The sequence below is a fragment of the Leptosomus discolor genome, chromosome 7 (assembly GCF_034619465.1).
Source record: "Leptosomus discolor isolate bLepDis1 chromosome 7, bLepDis1.hap2, whole genome shotgun sequence".
Lineage (NCBI taxonomy): Eukaryota > Metazoa > Chordata > Aves > Leptosomiformes > Leptosomidae > Leptosomus > Leptosomus discolor.
In genome coordinates, this window is record NC_141397.1 from 11,793,660 (window position 1) to 11,816,508 (window position 22,849).

Consider the following 22,849-nt stretch of genomic DNA (forward strand, 5'->3'; position numbering starts at 1 on the left):
GAGGTGTGGGAGTGCAGGGAGTACACATCAGAACCATTGTGAACAGATCTCATTGCAAACAAGGTATGTGAAACGTTGAATTGCATCTCCACTGACAGAAAATGCTGAAGGAAAAACTGCAGTCGTCATTGGTGTCCTCAGAATTAGAATGAGGTTGGGGATCCGCAGGCTTAGGCAAGCTGTCTAGTCCACATGGATGGTATTTAGGTTTTGGCCTTATCATTTCTTGGCAAATGTAGTCTTGGGAAAAATGTTAGTTGGGCTTGATGTAATTAGGTAACCTCACATATTAAAAAAAAAAAAAAAATACAATGATTTCTGAGAACGTTAATCCAATAGCAAGTTTAAATGCTGTTAGAGGACAAAAGGCCAAGATAACTTGTTATAATTGTCCAGCCAGTGGTTTTTAGAGCATTGGAGACCCCAGGGCACTCCAGAAATCTTTATGCTGAAGCAGCCTTCCCTCATACATGGTCTAGGTAGACCTACAGTTGTTGAATAAATCAGCAATAGAGATGGGAGTTCATGGGATGTGAAGAACAATTTTTACCTTGTTTTGGAAAGGAGGTGATCCTAGAGACACTGTGAAGAAGTTGCACTGCATGAACACTGCTTGGACAGGGGAAGAAACAGAAAGTGCCTCCAGCTTTTTGAACTTAATTGGGAGTGGTGCGTGACAGTGGGAAATAGCAAAAGGTATAGAGCAGAGTTTAAGAGACAAGGAGTTTTACATTTCAAAATCAAAAGGCCCTTTCTGAAGGTTGTTTTATAGGACCTGTTAGAACTAGATGTGTTAAAGACTGTATCTTTCTTTTAATGAAATAAGACCTGAATGTTTTATACAATACCATATATTTGCATACTGTAGAAAGTGATTTTTGTTACATGTATTTATTCTGTAAATTCAGGCAAGTGCCTTAAGGAATGAGGCTGGTGTAATCAACTTCAATATTAACAAAATTTTCAGCAGGGAGGGGCTGCTAATGCAAGCTTAAAATGACATTTTAGAACTTTTTTTAGTAAGAATTCAGAATTCGTCACATATATCATACTGTACATGTTGCTAGAAAGATATTTCACTGTACTGCTGTACTTAAAAATTGGGCAGAAAGAAATCAGTGGTTGCTCATCTCTGGGCTGATGCCTCAGCACTACTCCCAGCTTGATCAAGCATTCCAGATTAAATAACCCAACTCAAAACAGTTTGGCATAGCCTCATCCTGTGTTTAGGGATGATTTACTGATGAACTTGCTTACTGTTTTGGGGTATGTGAAGCCATAACAGTATAACTACCATGGGTCTCTTGTATAAGGTGCCAAGACTATGACAAATCCCCAGTTGCTATTAAGTAATTCTCTTTATTGGACTTGAGAAGTGGAAATAAATGCTTCATTCTTGGTTTAAAATTTAAAATCTGGATAATCCATACTAAAATAATTTGCCAGAAAGTGGGTCACACAAGTTCTGGTTTAACCCTTTGTTTGGTGTTACTGCATGAGTGAAGTTTTTGTTTCCCACCCTACTTGCAGTGCAGTCAGAACACTTTTTATAATAGATTGACTTCTAGTTCCATATTCATGTGCAACTATCACTTACATTTAAGTCTATAATTTGTTCTCTAATGTCTTATAAGGAAGCAAGACATGACTATATGACTTGGGTGTATCAGAAGTGCAAAGTGGTGTGAAATAACTGACCCAGAGCTATTAATTGCATTTCTTTGTATCATGCTTCGTATGTTTTTTGTTTATGCTACACATGAAGATTTTTAATAGGAAACTTGATTCTGAAAGCAGTGGAGCATATCAACAATGAAATAATTGTTTCAAGAATCGCTATAAAGGCTGTAGTCCCAAATTTTACCTACATGTTTTTTGTTTACTTTATGGGCTTGATGCTAGTCTAGACCTGCCTCTAATGCTGCTAGCTTCAAAGCTTCTTAGGTACAAGAGGAGCCTCCCTCTGCCTTTTTACCCTCTGGCAGTGTGGTTGTTTGACGCTGCTCTTTGTTTTCAGTCTGTAACATCATAATGTTTGTCTGCATATAACACAGCCATTCAGGTTCTTTAAACTCTATGTAGTAATCACATTTATGAGAATGTTGTCAGGGTTGTAGTCAAAATGTTCATTGATAGCATAAGAGGATGTTGTTAACTTATCTGTAACTTTCAAATCACCTCCCTTCAAGAGACTTGAATGGTGGAGAGTGTCCCCATTAATTCAAAACACCCGAACTACAAGGTTGAGAAGATTCAAAGCCAAATACAGAATATATTTTGAAGACTGTATTTGAGTATACTGTGATAGTGTGGAGCATCCAAGGTGAGGCAGTTGGCAAGCCTGAAGTGATTCTGTTGCATGGGTATTTCAAATAACTAAGCAATTGAACTTTTAGGGTCATCAGCATGCAACAAAGAACTTCAGTGCTAAGCACTGAATGTATATGGAGATTTTCCCTTGACAAAAAGAAGATGAAAATTTGACATAAAACAATAACAACTGACTATTAGTGTATCCTAATTTTAGGTGAGCAGCTTGGTATTCTGAGAACACCTGGTTGGAAGTTTCTGAAGCTGAAAAGTTAATATTCAGAATCTTTTTAAAATGGGGTCAAAGTCACAGCTAACCTCAAATTTACAGTGCTAAGTCCTTAGTATTTGAGAAGTATGAACAGTTAGTGTTGTGGCAATGCTGATAGGAAGACAGAACTTGGAGGAGAAGACCTCATTTTTAATACTTGGTACCTGAACACAAGTATTTACATGTATTTTGCTAAGTAAACACACCTTTATAACACAAACTTTTTTGTGAAAGATTTGCATGTTGCTTTTTCTTTTATTTGATGCCAAATTTTAATTAGCTCTTAAGTGTCTTTTAGTATCTGATTCAGATAGGCTGTTCCGTCACAGGATGTTGACTTTGTATCTGAGTGCGATAAGAGTTACTTGCTCTTAATAATCAGGCCTAGAGTAGAGAGTATATAGAATACCATTTAAATTTGTAGGTATTTATTGTTATCTTCATTACTCAAACAAAACAAAAAAAATAATGAGAAAGGAACCTGGCAATTTCTAACCATGAGTAACATGGCTGGCAGGTTAATTGCAGGCTTAGGCATGAATATGCAAAGGTGGAGATGATTCACAATTGCAGGAATAAAAAGACAATGAATGAAGTCTTTGGCTAGATGTACAGTTATCCCAGTAAGGCCTGGCACCAGAGAGGATAAATATAATACCTCCTCGATTGAGCAATCGTCATGATCAAGAACAAGTTGTTCCACGAGCAGAACTGTAATGAAAGCTGGTTTCCTGTGGGTTTGTAACATGTCCACTGCCCTGCATGACTTCACCTCCTCACCGTGTGCTTCACCCCAGTATCTGCAGCTGGAGTTCCCATGGTCTTCAGTGCTCCCTTGCCTCAAAGCAATCTCCTGTGCTCTCACCACAGTAACATTTCCTACTCCCCACATGCTCCCTTAGCTGCCAGCTGGGCTGGAGGCAGTATACATTGCTCTTAAATATAACAAACCAAACTCTTAAATCCCTGCTGTGGCCTTTCTTGCATTGGAAAGTCACAAATTTTAACTTCATTCTTGAGAATGCAGTTGATAAAATGTAAGGGTAACCTTGAGACACTATTTAGTTGGGAAAAAAAAAATTTTAGATGTTCAAACTCTGAATTTAGACTGAAATTTTGCAGCTTGAAACCATATTTTGTATCTGTTGGACTGTAAGATCTCAGTGGCCTTTAAAAATCTAGTCCTTGAGATGCCCTTGACTAACTCCTGATTAGCTCTCACCAACTTAGGAGGAAGGTATTATCCTTTCTATCAATTACATATTTGTTGATGGGCATTTAAGTTCTACCAGTTCTTTGGTAACTTGCTTCCTTCACTACATAATGGATTAGGAAAGTTCTTATAATCTGCCTGTGTTGCATAATATGAGTGGTGCACTCTTGTGGTTTTGTGTCCATAAGGATTTCCAAAATGCTTATTTGGAAGATGACAGAGTGCTAAGATGAATCTGGACAGTCTTCCAGCACAATGTACTTTCGCTGCAGTAACACTTCACAGTAAATCTACCATGAAAGGTATGGCACTGGCAGTATTTGACTGTTGTTTCAGTGCACTACAGTTGCATTTCTCTTTCTCCCTGGTTTTGCTTTATGCTGCCTGACAGCTGAGTCACTTGGTGAGTGTCGATGAGCTCTGCTTTTTTTTTGTAGCTTTTCAAGTAGCCTGAGCGATGAAAAGAGCTGGAATGAAACAGGACATTGGCCCTAGTTTTGCTTCTTTGCTGATTTCCTGCAAAATTTTTTCAATGTAATTTTAATATGAAACAGATTATAGTGTGGTGATCTGAATAGGTTTAAAAAGTAATATGATATTTACCACAAAGTACTTGCGAGGAGTGAAAACTAAACTGGGTTTATGGCTCTTTGGGTTGCAGGGGAATAAAGCTTTGATCCGTAATCTTGAAGTACACAAAATGGTTGCTGACGTCTTTCGTGGATGTATGTAATGAGGAAGACAAGGCAGTCGTATGGAACAGTATGCTCATCTGGACAAGCTGACCCAATCCAGAAAAACCCTAAAGTAGCTCCTGCTTTAAAGGGTGATCTCTGATTGACTGTGTCAGAATGGGGTTACAGTGTCCCAGCAATCAGCAACTGGTACTTTTTGAAGGGTGGTAGTGAAAATGCAACTTCAGAGAGTCTTTGACAAAATGAGCTCATAAACTCTGGGAACACGTAAGTAGGGCAGTAACCATCAGGAGCAGACCGATGACTTACAGTGTACATGTTACTGAGGGAGCTGGTACTGGAGTACTGAGTCAGTCCTCATCATCTCTTGACAAGGAAGTTGTAAAAGGTAACAAGACAGACACCAGAATGATACGAGGCCTGAGTAATGAATGTGTTTTATACAATAAGCATAAAAAACTTGGGCTCATTTTATCAAAAAGGAGTTTGAGGGAGAGCTAGATTACAGCATACAAATTACTCCATAGAGAGGAGGTAGGGAGTGCTAAAGGCTTTTTTTAATTTAGTGGAAAATGAGTAATAGAAACAGAAACCAGATAAAGTCAAAGTAGAAATGTACTCGATTTAACGTGAGAAAGGATGAGTGAGCAAGGGAGATGCTGCAGTCTCTATCCCTTGATTTCTTCCAGTCAACACTGAATGCTTTTCAAAAAGGTGCATTTTCATAAAACATTAGTAAATCTGAGAGTGTGATATGTAGGACATTATACAGTCTCAGGCCTGGTGTCCTGTGAAGCTTAATAAAATGACCAGATCACTTTGGCTGAAGACACTAACTATCAGTTAGTCCACAAGAAGCCTGTGTGTAAGTACAGTTAAGTTGCCTGTTTATACAGGCTGACTTGTTTCACTGCTGAAGTACTTCAATGGTTAAGCTCATGGTGAGAATTAGTCACAAACTTATTTCAGTGTAACAATTTCTGTTTGCTTTTAAACCTCTTATCATCTCAAAACACTTTTATTTGTAGAGCAGCATTACTAATTAGTATACATGATACTGAAAACACTGGTAGGCAAACAGTGTTGAAGAGCCAAGAGAGGAAGTGTAAAATAGTGTTTTATCTGCAATTCACAATAATTACTTGCTTTTCATAAATTTGAATAAATGGCAATGGCCTTGTGGATGCAGAGCAAAGTCTGTGATGCCATTTTTCTAAAAGTTTATGGCTTTAAGAGTATCTCAGGGTTGGAGAAGGGGAAGCAGGAGGGAGATAGGTTTTTCAAAAACATTAGAAAAAAAAACATTTCAGAGGGTATTTTAGGGTTAGATGATTACAGAATGAATACTGATGATTGTTAAAGCAACTGCAAGAACTTTGTAAAATGTCACTGTTTATTCTGACTTCATTTTCTTCTGAAGGAGGCTTTCCAGAAAGATTATAGGACCTTGAGGTATAAATTGATAAAATTTACTGTACCATTTTTAGGAGTGAGGAAGCCTCTTCAGTAGCTGTGCAGTGATTTTTAAAGTATAATTTAACTTTTTTGTTATTTTTTTGCTTAGCTGTATGGCCTTTTCCATTCTTTAAAAGGAGCCACAAGGAAAGGTCAATTGAGGGAGTACAGCTGATGCCTGGTGGGAGGGGGATATGCAAAATGCCTGGTCATTAGGACCCTCCCCAGAAGGATCCGAGTACTGTAATTAAAAGCAGTGCTATATTTTTGTATGCAGCTTCAGTTCTGGTAAGTGCTAAGTACCCTCAATTTTAACTGTACTCAGATGTGAAAATGATCAATCACGGGAGCAATTCATGGTCTGGACCCTGTACCTTGTCAGCCTTTTAATGACATCTACTTTGCGTCACTGCGTCTTGCACACTGATCCCTACAAAAAGGACTAATGTTCTATTTAATAGAGGACATAGAAAGAAATGCTAGGTGGGTCTGAAAGAAGAGAGCTGCCAGTAATAAATGGGATTTGATTCAAGATCAGGTACAGTGCTCTAGTATTTTCTCTTATTTCTTTCTTGCTCCAGATGTTGTATTGTGTTAAGTGCCAAGCGAAGCAGCACATAATTGTTCTTATTTTTGCCACGCTATCCATTTAAAGCTAAGTTTGGGTCAGGAATGAGAATAATTTTCTGTTTCCTTCCCTGTCATTAGTGGGGCCTTTGAGTGCTGAATGGTTTTTCAAGAGAGTTATGAATTTCCTTTTGTTTTCCTCCCTGAGGGAGTGGAATAAGCTACAGGCTGGTGAATTTTATCTCACTGAAGTGTTCCTTTTGGAAAATAAAATGAAAGCTGTGCCACAAATCCAGCCCCAAGTATCCAGTCTGGGGAAGGGCCAATGTTTGATAATGCTCTTATGGGATCTAATGGGTCATGTGGCAGTTCCCGTTTGCTAGAGCCATCTTTGTGAGGGTAGCCTGACCTTCTGCAGACCTGGGAACAGAGAGAAGAACATCTTCAGTAAATGGGTATCACATGAGAGGAAAAAGTAAAACTTCATTATTGTCACTGTTCAGTTCATTTGAGGAAAAAACATGTTCTGGTATCAAAATCAGTGTTGTTAATTGTCAGTTAGTGTCACCCTTTTCACTTTTCTTTGTTGAAGTGTGTGCCCACTAAAAAATGTTCCTCATGAAGGGAACTTCTTAAACTCAGGATTTAGAAACTAAAACAGTGATTTCCTGTCTTTCTGTCAAAAGAAATCATTTTAATTATTTACAATTCTGTTCCCATTTCCTACCTTTGTTTCAAAAATGGTCGAAAGAATTCTTCATTGAAATAAGTGCAGATAATTTTTGAGCAGAGCTACACAACAGCCAACATCTAATTTCTAAAACACAGATAGTGGAGCTGAGTTGCAGGAGGCTTTTGAGGGTTTTCTTTGTTAGGTGTGTTAAATTCCTTTGGCAAGTTTTGTAGAGGTCCTAATAGGAACTTTGACTATATAGCAACAGCAAAATATGTACCAAAACTTTATATTGTGGATTGAAAATTAATTTTCCTGTGGTGATTTCACATAAATTAAATCTCTTGAGGGTCAAATTTTGCACTCCCCTGAAAGCAGTTCGATGTGTGTGTATTCATCCAGGGATTGAAATTGATCCCATGAGATCTTTTCTCTATCAGCATTCTCTTAATTCATATGGGCAATAGGATTTCAGGTTCAGACAATCAGAAGAGCAACCTTGCTCTGAGCTATATAGATAAAGTCAGCATATACATACATGTGTTGTGCATCTCCTTTGCGCAATGGACACGTTCAGGACTTTTTCATAACCTTGAATGAGAAATTCTTGACTTCAGTATAATTGCCCTTCTGAAAGTCTCAAAATTTTAGTTAAGCAATATTTTTATCTAGTATTCCTCTTTTATCTTCTTTTCAGCACACAGTCACATAGCAGATTCTGTGCTGTAGAGGTAGAGATAAAAATCCTCTCGAAACCTCTCCTGTGATGGACCATACCATTCTGAAATGGCTTCTTCCCTATGGTAGGAGTGGAGAGATGTAGCTGCCTTGGTGGGAGGGGAAGGGAGCAGAAACGGGGTCTGTTCCATCCATCTTGCACAGGACTCAAACACAACTGGAAGGATCTCTCTAGACTGAAACTTAAAGCAGCCTAAATGACTAGCTGAGACTAGATGCACAACTTGTAGATGGATAAGTTGAGACAAATCCCCAGAAACATTTCATCATGCTTCCTCTGTCCAGACTTAGTCTTTGGACAGTCTGAGGCCTGATGGAGGGACCAAACCAGTTTGTCTCAGCAGCTTACCAGTAACTGGTGAGTTTGTGTCTAGATGTCCGAATGCACAGGTATGTCTTAAGTGTGGTAGAGATTGGATCAGATTAATCTATTTTAAATAGGTATAAATTACATGCCAGTCTGACCCATCATTTCTTTGGCAGATTCAGTCAGAATAAGATAATGTTGATTTTTTTCTTGTTTGGAAAGAACATACCAAGCACTGCGTCCTGTGGTGTCCCTGACTTACTCTTTGTGGCTTTTGACAGGCTTTCAGCCACTGGATTATCTCTGCCAGTGCCACACCATCAGAAGCTATTAGCTAAAGTTTAGGCTGTTCTTACCTCTTCATCCGCCATCATGACATCATTGTATTTGCTTTGCACTCTGTATACCTGTGTGCTCTGTGATCTTGACTAATCAGCTAATTGGATCTTGTTAATCAGCTTCTAAACTGCTTTTGTTTGAGACTTTTGACTGAGACGTTAAGACTGTGTTCAGCATGGCTGACATTTCTGTTTGGGTGTAGTGTGATAAATTTTGGACTCCAGATCTGATGAGTTTCACTGTTTGAGAAATGCAATGTTGTCAGTGAGCAGGACCTGCTTGTGTGGTTGGAAATCAGGAAAAAAGAGGACAAGACATGAAACTTCTTGCAGCTGTTTGTAGAGCTGCTGCTGGGAGATGAGGAAGGTACAGAGTTCTTGGTGTGCTCAGGGAGCAATCCTGGCAGAAGCTAAATGTGCAGCTACTCACATAGCAGCTATTGCCAACACTGAAACATGTTGCAGCTTTCTTTCCAGCCCATCCTCAATTGCTTATCGTGGCTGTCTTGCTGGAAGTAACTATTTTCTCAGATCTTCCCACAGATATGCTTGTTTAAGATGTTTCCTGACCTTGTTCCATCCAAAACAAGCTTGGTTAATTTATGCAGCCTAAAAAACATGTCTTTGTTTAACCCTACCTGCTGCGATTTTGGGAGCTGAGACATCTGGCAGGAGGGCTGTGCAAGGGAGCTGGGCAATAATCTTTTCATTGAATCATAGAAAAGTTGTTTGGCCTTTGGAGGTCTTGAATCAAAACCATTTCCAGCACTGTGTCTGGTGAATCGTGGCTTTGAAAACCTTCAAGAATAGCTATTGCATCATCGCTCTGGGCAGCCTGTTCCCCTGCTGCCCAGAATTTTGTTTGATCATGTTTGTCCAATCTAAACCATCCAAGCTGTAGTTTGTGATATTTGCCACTTACTGCATTGTCTGCTACTATTGAGGAGAGCTGGGGTCTGTCATAACTCCAGCTTCTCTTTAAGCAATTGTAGGCTGCTGTTAGATTGCCTCCTGGCCTCTTTGCCACACTAAGAAAGCCCAGCTCACTTAACCTCTGATTGTGGATAATGTGCCTTCTGTATGGTATTTGTATTATTCATGAAGAAGGCATGCTGTTGGTTCATACTCAGTTTGGAGTGCACCATGACCCCCAGGTCATTTTAGCAAGGCAGCTACACAACCAGTCAGTTCCCAGCCTTCAGTGATGTATGGAGTTAGTCTGCCTCAGACACCGAACTTCACGCTTCTTGTTGAACGTGGTGGAGTTTGAGGAGGGCCATGAAGATGATCAGGGGGCTGGTGTACCTCCCCTATGAGGACAGGCTCAGAGAGTTGGGGTTGTTCAGCCTGGAGAAGGTTTCACCTTATAGCAGCCTTCCAGTACTTAAAGGGGGCCTACAAGAAAGATGGGGAGGGACTCTTTATCAAGGGGTGTAGTGATAGGACGAGGGGTAACGGTTTAAACTGAAAGGGGATAGATTTAGATTATGTGTTATTAAGAAGTTCTTTCCTGTGAGGGTGGTGAGGCACTGGACCAGGTTGCCCAGAGAAGTTGTGGATATCCTGTCCCTGGCAGTGTTTAAGGCCAGGCTGGATGGGGCTTTGAGCAACCTGGTCTAGTGGAAGGTGTCCCTGCCCATGGCAGGGGGTTCAAACTAGGTGATCTTTAAGGTCCCTTCCAACTCAAGCCATTCTATGATTCTATGATAAATTTCTGTTGTCCCAGTCCTTAGTTTTATCAAGATACTTCTGAACTGAATCTCTAGGGAGAAAATAAGGTAAACGGTAATTTACCATTGTCCACAAAGTTGCTGAGGGATCTGTCTTATCACTCAAGTAGTTGATGAAGATATTGAACAATATCAGCTTGCTATTGATATTGGGGTACTCTGCTCATTACCAGCTGCAAAGCAGTTGTAAAGACATTGATTATCACCCTTCAGGGCTGGCAGTCCAACTAACCAATTTTCAGCTGACCTAAGAGTTTGCTCTTCTAGCCTTACTTCCTCAACTTCCAGATGAGCATGGGAGGGTCACAGGGTCAAAAACCTTAATAAGTCAAAGTATATTGCATCCACCTCTCTCTCCTCATCCACATAGCAGGTCATTTTGTTACAGAAAGCAGTCAGCTCAATCAAGCATGGTCTGCCTGTGTTGACTGCTTTTTGATTGCCTTCTTGTCCTTCATGTGTCTGGAAGTGGACTCCAACAAACATGTCCCCGGCCCTGTCCAGGGACTGAGGCGAGGCAGATCAACCTGTTGTTCTTTTGGTCTTCCTTCTTGCCTTTCTTAAAATAAGCGTAATATCAGCATTTTTCCAGCTGCTGGGGACCTACCTGATTGTGTGCATTTTTTTATATATAATGGCCACACAATCACATCAGCCAACTCTTTTGGTACCTTTGGATGAATCCCATCCAGCCCCAGGTATTTGAATAAATACATCTAGTTTTGCTGATGAGTCCCTAACCAGTTACTTCCCCACTGTCAACTGCCCGTCCCTTTCCCAAACTGTAGAGGTATATGCAGAGGTCTGGAAGCAAGCTTTTCCATATTGCCTGTCAGTGGGTTGTCTACCCCAGTAATCTCTGGATCTACATTTTCCCTGAACTTTTTACTGCTGACGTTGCTTGCAGAAGCCCTTGTTGTTTCCCTTTGCATTGCCAGCTAATTCAGCTGTAGCTGGCCTTTGACCTTCCTGCTGTTAACCCCTAGTGACCGAGCAATGTGTTTGTACTCCTTCTCTGTTGCCTTTTTAACCAGCAGAACTGCTTCTTGGAGAGGATGTGTATCTGCATCTTGGGTGTTCATTAAAGCACAGGGAAGCTGGAAGGGCACAGACGGTGTTCCCGTCGCTCTCCCTCCAGGGCAGAGGAGTGCCTGCTAAAGATACCATCTTAATATTTACATCATTTCAGTCACCTGCTTTTATACACATGTAGCAGGTCATGAGAAACTATTACTTTCCATATCCCTGATGGCTATTTACAGTATGACTAATTTATCTCACCAGGCACTCTATTATAAATATGTATTATATTAGGATACTGGTGTAAATGGCCATGTTGTTCAGAAGAATTGCTCTGGTTCAACATAATGCTTTTACAGTTATACTACAGTGTAACTGCTTTTGAATTCAGTGCAGTTAAAGTGTCATAAAATTGAAATACAGGAAGTGAACCTGTCTACAGTTTGTGTTATTTTTTGCTTCAGAGAGCAAATAATGGCAGCTGGCTACATTCTGTATTTTAAAGTCAAGAAAAAGCAATGCATACAGGAAACTCCTGTTATTATTCCACATGGGTAGTGATGTATGCCACAGGATTGTTTATGTCCAAAGCACTCCAATGTCAGTGGGTATGAGGTAGTTCTGATGGTGTCATGTGGGAAGGAACCTCCTTCAGCTTCGTTTTCCTGCTCCCAGACTCTTCCCCTGAGCTAGTCTTGTTGGCCATTGTTGAAAATGGTGTGTTGGGTGGGACAGGCATTTGGTCTTCCCTTGGTATTGCCACTTCTTTGTTATTATGACTTTTATATCTTGATATTTTTTAACTTTCTCTTAATTTTCTATTATACATGTTTAGTTCAAGTGAATGTGTGTTCTAGTACATTGTATTAGTAACTAGAATTTGTCCATAGGATGAATAAAATTAATAATGTTGTGAAACCTTTTTCAAGTCAAACTTTCAGCGCATCTGTTTGTTTGATGATGCATTAATAGCAGCACAAATGTCCACTATTTCATTAAATGCATTTCTTACCTAAGCTGAAGTGGCTTATTCCTGGGTTAGTTTCTTGTACCAGGGAGTAATAAAAGAGCGGTTGACTTTGACCTTAATTCAGTTTACTCAGTAAGACATCGGTTTGCAAGGTCTGCTGCACAATTGTATTTCAGAAATATGTTTCTTTTAAGAAGACATCTCAAAGGTCACAGGAGACACTTCTTGAAAGATTTTCAATAACAGCTTGTTTGCAAGATGAAATTCCAAATCAGTAAATGAATAATGAATAGAGCTGCAATTGGATATGTTACAATAACTTTTGGAAGTGGGTAAGGTAGACGTGTCCTTGTCCAGTTTGAACAGGAAGAAAAAAGTACACAACTTGAAAACAGCAGAGGCAACTGAACTGTACAGCTATTTGAGGTTTGGGTTTTTTCCTGGATAATTCTGTCTGTCTGACCATACTTGGATTTTTCTTTTCTTTTTTTTATTTGTTTGCTGGTAGCTTCTGTCTCAGTACTTCAGTTACTTCCTACACTTATCTGCTCCTTCGCGGAGTTAGGGAGTACTTTGTTATTCATGAGGAACTACCTCAGTCGTCGCTTTCTCATGTCATCTTGCATTGCGTCAGCTTCCTTTTTCAGATGAAATGGATGGGTGTAGCTCTGTATGGAGTCTAGCAGTGATGTTTGCTGGCTTGGTTTTGGGTGGTGGTTGCTCAATAGTAGCTTAAACATTTAAACATTGCAGTTAATTTATGTTTATCCATGCCAGTGCAAGGCTTGGAGTTTAAGCACCGTTGAGGTAAATGGGCATTTTTACGGCGGTGATATTGTACCATTATCCCTACAGTCATAACTGTAAAGATTTGCATGTTCAGTGGAGCTGGGTAAGGATTAAGAGCATAAACAGGAGAGAGGTGGGCTGTAGAGATATAACTGAGAGCATAATTTGTCCTGCCAGCATCCTATAGTTACTAATGATGCCTTAGAAGAAGTAAAAGAACTTTGGATTTTTGTTTGCAAGATGGCCAATTAATTTGTTTACTGGAGGGATTGAAGGAATGTTTTATGGCATATGAGAGCTGCCAGCAGCAAAAAAAAACCCCAAACAAACAAACAAACAAACAAAAGACCAAAACCCCCTTGTCATTTCAAGTTTACTTTTCAGTCTGGAGCTGCACTCAGGTTTGAGTAGAATTGAAATTCTGTTGAAACAGAAAAACTGAGGCTTTCTCCAGTGCATTGTATGGTCTGCTCTGCTGTGATTTAGTTCCCCGACACTGTAAGACTCTGCTACCTAAGTTAAGACATTAATATTCATTGGGTAGATCAGTATTGCACTGTTGGAGCCAATAAATTTTGGTTTAGTTTAAAATCAGGGATGATATTTTATACATTATGTTAGCATACAATTTTTATTAGCGTATCAGACTGTGAAAGAGTGATGCATTGCATTAAAAAGCCAAGTATTTCAAGTTAATTGCTATTCCATTAAGTAGAAGTGGTGGTTTCAGTTAAAAGAGTGTAGAGAAATATTTGGCTAATGAAAAGAGTGCTCAGAGTGATAATAACCGTGTGATGTAGTGAAGATGCTGGCTGAAAACACCTCAGTGGTCAGAACTGAGGCCCTTAGAAGCAGGTGGTGAGATGGGACTAGTCCAGCCTATAGAAGCACTTATGGGATGAGCCCGAGAGGCAGTGGTGCCCGCCGAGGCCCCATTGTGCTACTAAAAATAAAGAAAGAAATAAAAAGCTGCCAAGATAAACATTCAGCAGCAGGTTTGTCTGACCTGACCTGCTCTTTTTGTCCGGAACAAGTAGTGCAAGAGAGCAGAAACCACATTAAAGCACTCGGTTGGAGGGTAGCTGCTAGAGGCAGGTGTGAACCAGCAGATTGTTCTGCGCTGTGCGGCCACTGCCGGGGCTGTGCACTGCCGGCGCGCTGCCAGCCTGCAGGGACGAGCGGCTCTTCCCGCAGGGGCCACAGCGAGGGCAGGGAATCAAGGCAGGCTGTTTCCTTACCCGCTGTCCTCCTCCCCCACTCAGCCTCCTGCTGTGCTTTGGGCAGGTGTGGAGCCATCACTTTTTGGGATGTGCCGCCGGGTGCGAGCACAGCCACTCAAGCTCCTTCTTGATTTCCTTCCACATCCACACCCTACAGCTTCTTATTTCCTCTGCCATGGAGGGGTTGCAGCTGAAATCAGAGGGGAGGGAGGGAGTTCAGCTCCCACTGCCTGCTACGGAGATCTCCATTTGGAAATATTGAAGGAAACTCCTTAGAATTATTTTGACTTAGAATGCAACAGCAGTTTTCTTCCCTGTACCCTACTGCAACGATGTGCTCAACAGCTACCATTGATCTCTGTGCCGCGGGTGGAGCACTGCTGCACTATGGGGCTATTGTTGTCAGAGCAGAAATATTCACTGAACTTTACACTGAAGACTGGATTTGTTTCCTTCTGTCTCCCTGTCTTTCTACCTTGCCCCTGCTTTGTGCCAGTGTAGAGTGCCACTTGTTTTTGAAACATGTTCTGTTATTTGAGGCAGTAGATGTATTTGTGGCTCAAGGCCAGATCTGAACTGGGATTTTGCTGCTGCACAAGGCTTGGGGCAAGGTGGCTTGATTGCCAGGAAAGCTCAGATAGCCTGGGAGAAAGACTGTGTTGTTTTTCTCTCTCTCTCTCGTAGGGATGGAGAGTAACACAGGGAGCCTTTGGAAGAGTTAGAAGTTAAACTCAATGTCTGGAGTTTCAGTACTGCCCTTAAGTTGCAAACCTATCCTTTGTCATTTCTAGATGTCAAGGTGTTCCCTCCTGATACATCCCTTAGCTGTGTCACTGGTTTGTCTTTTGTCTAGTTGGACCTGTGAAACTCTGAATAAAAAATGGGTAAAACCACAAAATTGATTTTGGAATTCAACGCAAAGAAGGAAGAAAACTTACCGATTGTTCCATATACTCTTTTTACGGAAAATACACTGAAACCTGAAGTGATCAGAAGAGTTGTAGTGAGTATGTGAGCAGAGTACACAGATCACTTGTAGAAATAAAGACTGAATCTTAATGAGTATGTAAGGTAGAGGAATCTACATCTATATATGCTCATAGATGTATATGAGCATATTCAGAAAAAAGACCTCTGAACTTTTTCGGCTGTATTAGGATATAGCCACTGGAACTCATCCATTTTTAAATCTGGTTGTGTAGTACTGGTGTTTAGTCAGGGCTGATATTTTTTGCCTTTGTTATAGGTAAAGATTCAGGTTTGAGTTCTGAAATAAGCTTGTCTTCACAATATTTATGGATGAAGGAATTGGACTTAAACTGGATTTGAATTAAGAATTAATACTGCTTCTAGCCTGGGATTTTGGTATTTTTTTAGCTTAGCTTTTAAAGAGGTTTTTAATAGGTTTTTTTTCATGAGGTTAGATATTTATTTCAGTTGTTAGTAGAATCTGTTTTAGTCCAGTTAGTTTGAGGAATATACTTCTGTAGTTCTGTAGCTCATTTTAATCTTTACTACTTTAGTATGTAAATGCTATCATAGGAGAATACTTCTGTAGATCTGGACATGGGTGCAAAAATAAAATGCCATTTCAGTGGTAAGAGTTATGGACTGTAAGGGATAAATCAGAGAGTGGCTGGCTCTGGCTATTATATAGTGTATGAATAAAATTATTATAATACTATTATTGATATAAGATTAATAATAAACTTAAGTTCTCAATTCTCAGTGCAAAGTAGAGTACATTGCAGTCACAGCTCACTGAAAGGAGCGTGAGAACCATCTGCTGTTAACACCATGAACACTGGGATTTCTGAGCTCACAATACATATTTATAATTCTGGACAGCTCTTTGGCTGAAATACATCACTCCCACCCTACTGAAATCAATGGAGCAATTGTAAGATTTATAAATCAAAGTTTGGCACTCTCTGATATAAAAATTTTTATTGAGTGGGATATCGGGGGGGGGGTCTCACTCAGTTGTAGGCTGCATTCATTTTTTACCTCCTTTAGTACTGATCATGCTACTTTATTCCCACTTACATTCACTTTTTGATAAACTTAAAGCTAATACATAGTTTGTAGCACTTTTTAAGTAAACCATGTGAGTATTTGTCACCTGTTGTTCAGAAGACAATAAAGATAGTCATTTAGATGCAGAACAAGTGGTGCAGGAAGGTAGTGCACTAGTCTAGGATATTCAAAAAGTAGTATGCCTGCTAGGCTAACACTTCTGTACAGCAGCAGGAGCAGTCAGGGCACAGCTCTGAAATCCTGGTTGGAACTGGTGCAAAAAGACACCTGTGCTTTGAAGGACATTGCAACTTAAAGTTGAATCTGTTTTAAGAGAAATCATAAGAGCTGCAAAGGCTTTCTTCAGAGCTCCCATCAAACCATTTTGGCACCTAGTCAGCCATCACTTCCATTGTTATAAAACCACGAGAACATTTTCAAGTGCGTGTTTTGAGATTAGCATTTGTACAGGGCTCTCCTGCTATATTAAAAGTGCCTGCAATGCATTTCTTGTGGAGGTGTGATTTGCAGCTAATGATCACAAAGCACCACCTCATGTTGATTTTTTGATAGTGCTTTTGCTCACAACCACTGGGTGGTTAGTTGGAAGCTCGCATTTCACGGCTCCTTTTAGCCAAGGGTTATGTCATCGTAAATTGTCAGCGGCAGAACTTGGCGTTCTCCTGAATTTCACTATCTAATGGCACTAATCGTGTGCCTCGTGGACCTCATCAGATATACATGACTGCTTTCAAATCTGGCCTCCTCACTCTAGTGGGGACTGAGTTTTGAACTCTAATGAGTGAGAAGCTGGGAGGAAATGTGGTTCTTCTAGGCAATAAATTAGTTTCAGAAAAGAATAATTTCTTTATTGAAAATGTTTACCATTTGGGGGCTCTGGACCAGACTTTGCACAGCAGCAGTATAAGTAAATTGACTGGCATCAGATAAAATGATGCACTGAAATCAGACTGCCAAGCCATAGGGTATAGGCCTGTCTTTGAAAATACAGCGAAGTCAGGTGCTGTTCTCTGGTGCACCTTAAGCAGGGAAGGATATGCTCAGGGTGAGCTGTAGTTTGCTTTTGAATAATTCAGTCTTTAGTAGAAATAAGTTACTACAAAACCTTGATCCAGAATAATTTTATTATTTATGTGATGTGTCACTTCAATAAAAACGTAACATAAATGTATTGACGTTGTTTTTTCTCATACTCTCAGAAGGAACTAAATCTCCACCATTTTTTTTAACATTTATAAGCAAAGCTTCCTAATGTAATAATAAATCAGCTGAAGTTTCCCTAGTGTGTTTGTGTGATGCTCCATGCTTCTTGAATTTTTTTTGTTTAACACAGTCTTCTGTTTTCTAGCTATCTTTGTGTTGCATTCAGATGAAACTATTCTCTTAATAGTTATGGGAGGATGCTGTGACTGGTGCTTATGACTCTGACACAGATAGCCCTCCTGTTACCCTTTCGCTTTTCCATCCCTTTTCCTTTTTATCTGTTGGATGCTTGCCTCACACTATAATCACAAGCACTTTTAGGTCAGCAACTGCTGTGTTTTATTTTTAAACTGTACTTGTTAGCAGCTGGACATAACACCAAACCTGATTTTAGGTTCCAAATGCTGCTATAAGGGGAATATTTAATGATAATAAAATGCTTTTCTTCTGTCTCATTTGGAGTTCCACCTAATCTGACTGAGCAATCAGCAGTTAGTAGGCAGATCTAAATGAAATATTATTACTCTATAAAACCGTTTACATTTGAATAGCCTTTTATTTAAGGTGCAAAAGCATTTTTCCAACATTTGGTCTGTTAGGCAAAGTACATGCTGTAAAAGAAGCATTTATTGCTTGCTTGTAAAAATGAAATATAATATTGGTAAGTTAGCTGGAAGCTTGTAGATATTCTAAAAAGATGACAAGGTAAGATAAGCAGTAGAGCTAAGCTGAAATTGCTCTGGAGGTCTTTCTGAATAGCTGTCAGTTTTATGTTCTCCTAACACAATAATGGGCACTCCCAGGAGGTGGGAGTCTCATGGGATAATTATTCTTCTGAGGTTTAGATTGGTTTTGCTATGCCTTTTCCACAGATGGGTAAGAGTGCCTTATAATTATTCTCCTCCTCTTTCAGTAGATTTTGTTAATGTAGAAATTAATAGAATTAATTTTGTATACACGCACTGTACTTAACATTACCTAGTGTATTAATGAATTTCAAGCATTATTGAATGCTATCAGATGGCAATAGTAAGTGGTCCAGTTAGCTTTTATCTTACAAATTGGATTTGAGTCTCACTGTGCTTGGCTTTTGAGGTGTGTTTCTTTTTTCGTATTCAAGTCTATTTTCTGCTGTCATAAGCAGGCATATTTACGGTCTCAGCCTGGTTTGCCTTTAACTATCCTTGAAAATAACAAGCACATGAAGTAAAAGTTTAAAATAAATGTATATTTTATAATTGTTGACTATTTTTATGGTTCCTGGTGCATGAAGGTTATACAGTTGCTCACTATCTCTCTGTGTGTTGATGAAATGAAGCAAAAACTTGGAAAAAGCTCGGTTTCATTTGAGCTGGCATGTAGGGCAGCACACTATCTCAGTCATTAGTTACAAACCTTTGGTTTTGCCAATAAACCTGCAGACAACCAGCAACTTCCACCTCTGGATTCTTGAGAAAATCTGTAATTTGGGAGGTTTGGCTACCGGGGTGATCTGATGAGCTCCAACAAGCTTTCCTGTATAACAAACATATAGGAAAAGCAGGAAAACATTTTAAAAAATAAATTTCACAGGGATTGGTGTCTTTGCAAGGTAAAATATCCATCCTAGTGCTGATGGTGTAAGAGATGAGAGCATTAGCTCATCTTTTTACCCAGCTTTCCTGGCTCCCAAGATGGGAGCAGAATTGCAGAGTTGTGGTTGCTACTAAGACTTGCAGTTCTTCCTTGGCACCAACCCTTCCCCTTAGCTTAAAAAAAATTTCATCATATTACTTTGGAAACTTACCAGATCTTTCCAAAGGAAAGGCTTGAATTTGTTTTGTTCTCCCCTCCCTGTGCTCCGGAGGAACATTAGTCAGCTGTGAGTCTCCGAGCGTGTAGACACACGTTCATTCTTTGAGAGTCACAAAATACTTGAATGTGAACCTTGTTTTGTTAAATGAAGACCAGTACGTTATCAGAGGAACAAAGATCTTCCTGGTTTAATTACTAGGAAGCAATTGATGGAAAGCATCTTTTTTGTGTCCATAGCTATTGATCTGGCAGTGTACTGATACCTCCACGTGTGTCCTGTGAGTTTGGACGCAGGGACAAAACGGCTCATGTAATTCTGCAGTGCGTTTAGTCAGGTTTCATTGTCAAGGCTATGATTATGTCACGGCATTTAAAGAATTCCGACTCATTTGCTGTTTAAAGGGAAGACTGTGCTGGGTCATAAAGATCAGTTGCTGATTTTGCCCTCCCCCCCAAAAAATAAATTTGAGGATATCATCTAAACTTTATTGTTCAGAGTATAAATCACAGTAGAAAGTGTACTTGCTTACTGGTATTCTATTGAATATTGGTTATTATTTAACTGCTAGAAGCTTATAGCAAATATAGTTGCTGAACTTCTGATGAATATTGCTTCTTTTCCCTGTGCCTCTGCCATGAAATATATTAAATTTTATTGTACCAAAACCATGGCCTTATTCATAATTAATTGACCTTACACAAAGTGTTTTAGTGGGATGAGTTAGAGGGTTTGTTCAAAATTCTGGCACCTGTGTGTATCTTTAAAAATAACTCCATGGAAGAGGATATTTTTTCTTACTGTACTGATTTTATGGTCAAAGATCTGATGGATGAGCTTTTAAGTACTGACTTGAATGTCTTCTGAGTGTATCTGCAAGATAAATGGTGTATAACAGGATAGGAAACAAATTTTTCTTTGTGATTTCTACAAGGGTGAAAAACAATTCCAGAAAAGTTACTGAGAAAAACTGTGCTTTCTCCTTCCTTTGTAATTTATTTATGTAAAAATAACCAGCCTATCTCTGTTTATATAGAAGCAAAATCCATTTTTACATGGGAATTACTGCTTTCACTGCGTTTGATTTACTTATCACATATAAAGAAGTTTCATGTGTTTTAAGACACTTAAATACAGTATTCTTGTGTTAGATGCATCTTTAGAAATTGCAAAATAGGAAATCAGATTAGCCAGGCTGCAACTACATTTTCCTTTATATATTACGAGTGGCTAAATTCTGTCCTCCCACTCAGTGCTACTGGAGGCACTCGTACATGTGTCCTAAGAGCACTGGTTTGGATTTGTTTTAATTTCATGATGAAAATGTTAGAGACACATGGGGTTTGCCTTGTATGACATGCCATTAACCAGTGTTTCTCTAGGGAAAATGCAGTCAATGTTGCAAGTTGCAAAGCAAAATTGTCACCTGTGCCCTGTTGGTTAGTTTTATTGAACTTATGGAAAACCAAAGTGTATTTTAAATTTTACAGTGTTTCATACGAAGTATTTTGCAAATACATGAAACTGTAAGGACTCATTATCAACTGTAAAAGTGCCAGGCTGTACTAAAAAGCTCTTGGAAGAATTACAGAGTTCCACAAGGCAATTAAAATTCCTCCTGAGTAAGGAAACAATACATAAACTATATTCTTCTGAGGGGAAATAGCCCGTGATAGTTTTCTAGCAATTGTAAATACTGGTAGTAACTCTTTTATTGCTAAGATTGCAGGGAGGAAAGTGTAGTTACATAGACCTTTCTAAGACATAAGAGTCTTGTCAGCATAAATATATTATTAGGGAACTGAATTTTAAGATGATAAACATATCTCTATTATTTAGATCCAAATTAATAACTGCAGGAACAGCAGTACTGGTGGAGCAATTAAATGGTGGGTGGCAATATCATAGAAAAGACTTGTGAAATGTTTATCCATTTCTACAACATACTGGAAGAGAGGATGGGTGCCTCAGTAATAGCTGACTGATTAATCAAAACTATTTTTTAAAAAGAGATAAATTGAAGATCCAGAAACTAACTTCACATAAAATAAAAAATCAGCTGGCCCTGAATGTAATTGACACACCTAGATAAAATGTCCACCAAAGCATGTAATTAAAATAAAAATGTCATGGTTTTGTAACAGGGGAAGTACACAGGTACAGTATTTCTTCTTGTCCTATGAGCCCTGGTTATTCAGAGTTTTATCAGAGCTGTGGGAATGATTAATATGCTTTGCAGGTGGGTGTTTTTCCTGTTTTTCATACTTTAATGTATAGAAGCAAATATTGCAACAATACTACAGGACCTATAAAGGAAGCCAAAGAAAGGTCTAATTATTTGCTAAACTTTTATTCTTCTGCAGGTCATTATGCATGCTCTGGATGGCAGAGTAGATCTCATCTCTGATGTTTGAGGCTTGAAATTGTGTTTAGACTGCAGAGTTTAGTAAGGTCCCTAGTATATGAGTAGCCCCCGTGCTGAGTACAGCGCATTTTGAGATTTTTGTGAGTTGCCAGTGTAAATTTTCTGAATCACATAGCTTCGCTGAGCAAGATGAATTACTGGGTTTCCACTTGATTCCGAGTCTGTGGTTTCAGCCTTTAAAAATACTTAGATTTCTGTACCCAGAGAAGGGCAAACGCGGGGCTGGATGGGGAAGGTGGACATGATCTCTGAAAAGCTGTTGAACAGCCTCCACAGTCAACTGCAGGACTAGGACCACCTCATACCCTTGAATAGTCAAAAGCAAACACTTGCACCCCTGCTTAGAGAAATGATAAAATGACACATGTCAAAAATAACTGAGTTACCAAAAGCAATGATTTGGATTTTGCTGGAGGTTAATAAGTTTTCAGAGAATGTGCTGGCTCCTTTGACAAGCCAGATAAACGGGCACCATGTCAATGTATGAGTGCATTTCTGGAACGGAGAATGTGCTGACACTACTTCAACATAAATGCTTTAATTGAAATACTTCACGGTGACCCTTTTAATGCCATTTTTTGGCATTATTGTGGTTATTTCAGTCACGTGCTTTTTCATACAATGCCTGGACTGCTTTGCTGAGTCCAGGGATCATTGGCTGGAGGATTGGGGGGTGGCTTTTTTAGGATGCAATAAGTAAATGGCTGGAAATGCATCACCACATTCTGCACAGAGATAAAATTACTTCAGCGGAGCTATTCTCATATATATGCCAGCTGATTATCTGGTCTTGATTTTTAGCCAGGAACTAACTGGTCATTAGTTAGAAGCTAAAGTATATCTGTGTAAGATAGGAGGTCTGCTAATGTGATGTAATTTGACTTATGTCCTCTGTTTATTCCTAGCAAAGAAATGTCAGTCTCTCAGTCAGGCAGAGCCCTGATTGTGCTATTTTAGTGTCTTGATACCTCTGGTTTATAGATTAAAAACAGGAAAATGTGAAAATGACAGTGTTACATTTTAATTACACTGGCATTGGTGTTAAAATAGAGAACGGTAACAAGCATTGGGGCATAATTTTTAGTGACCAGATTAA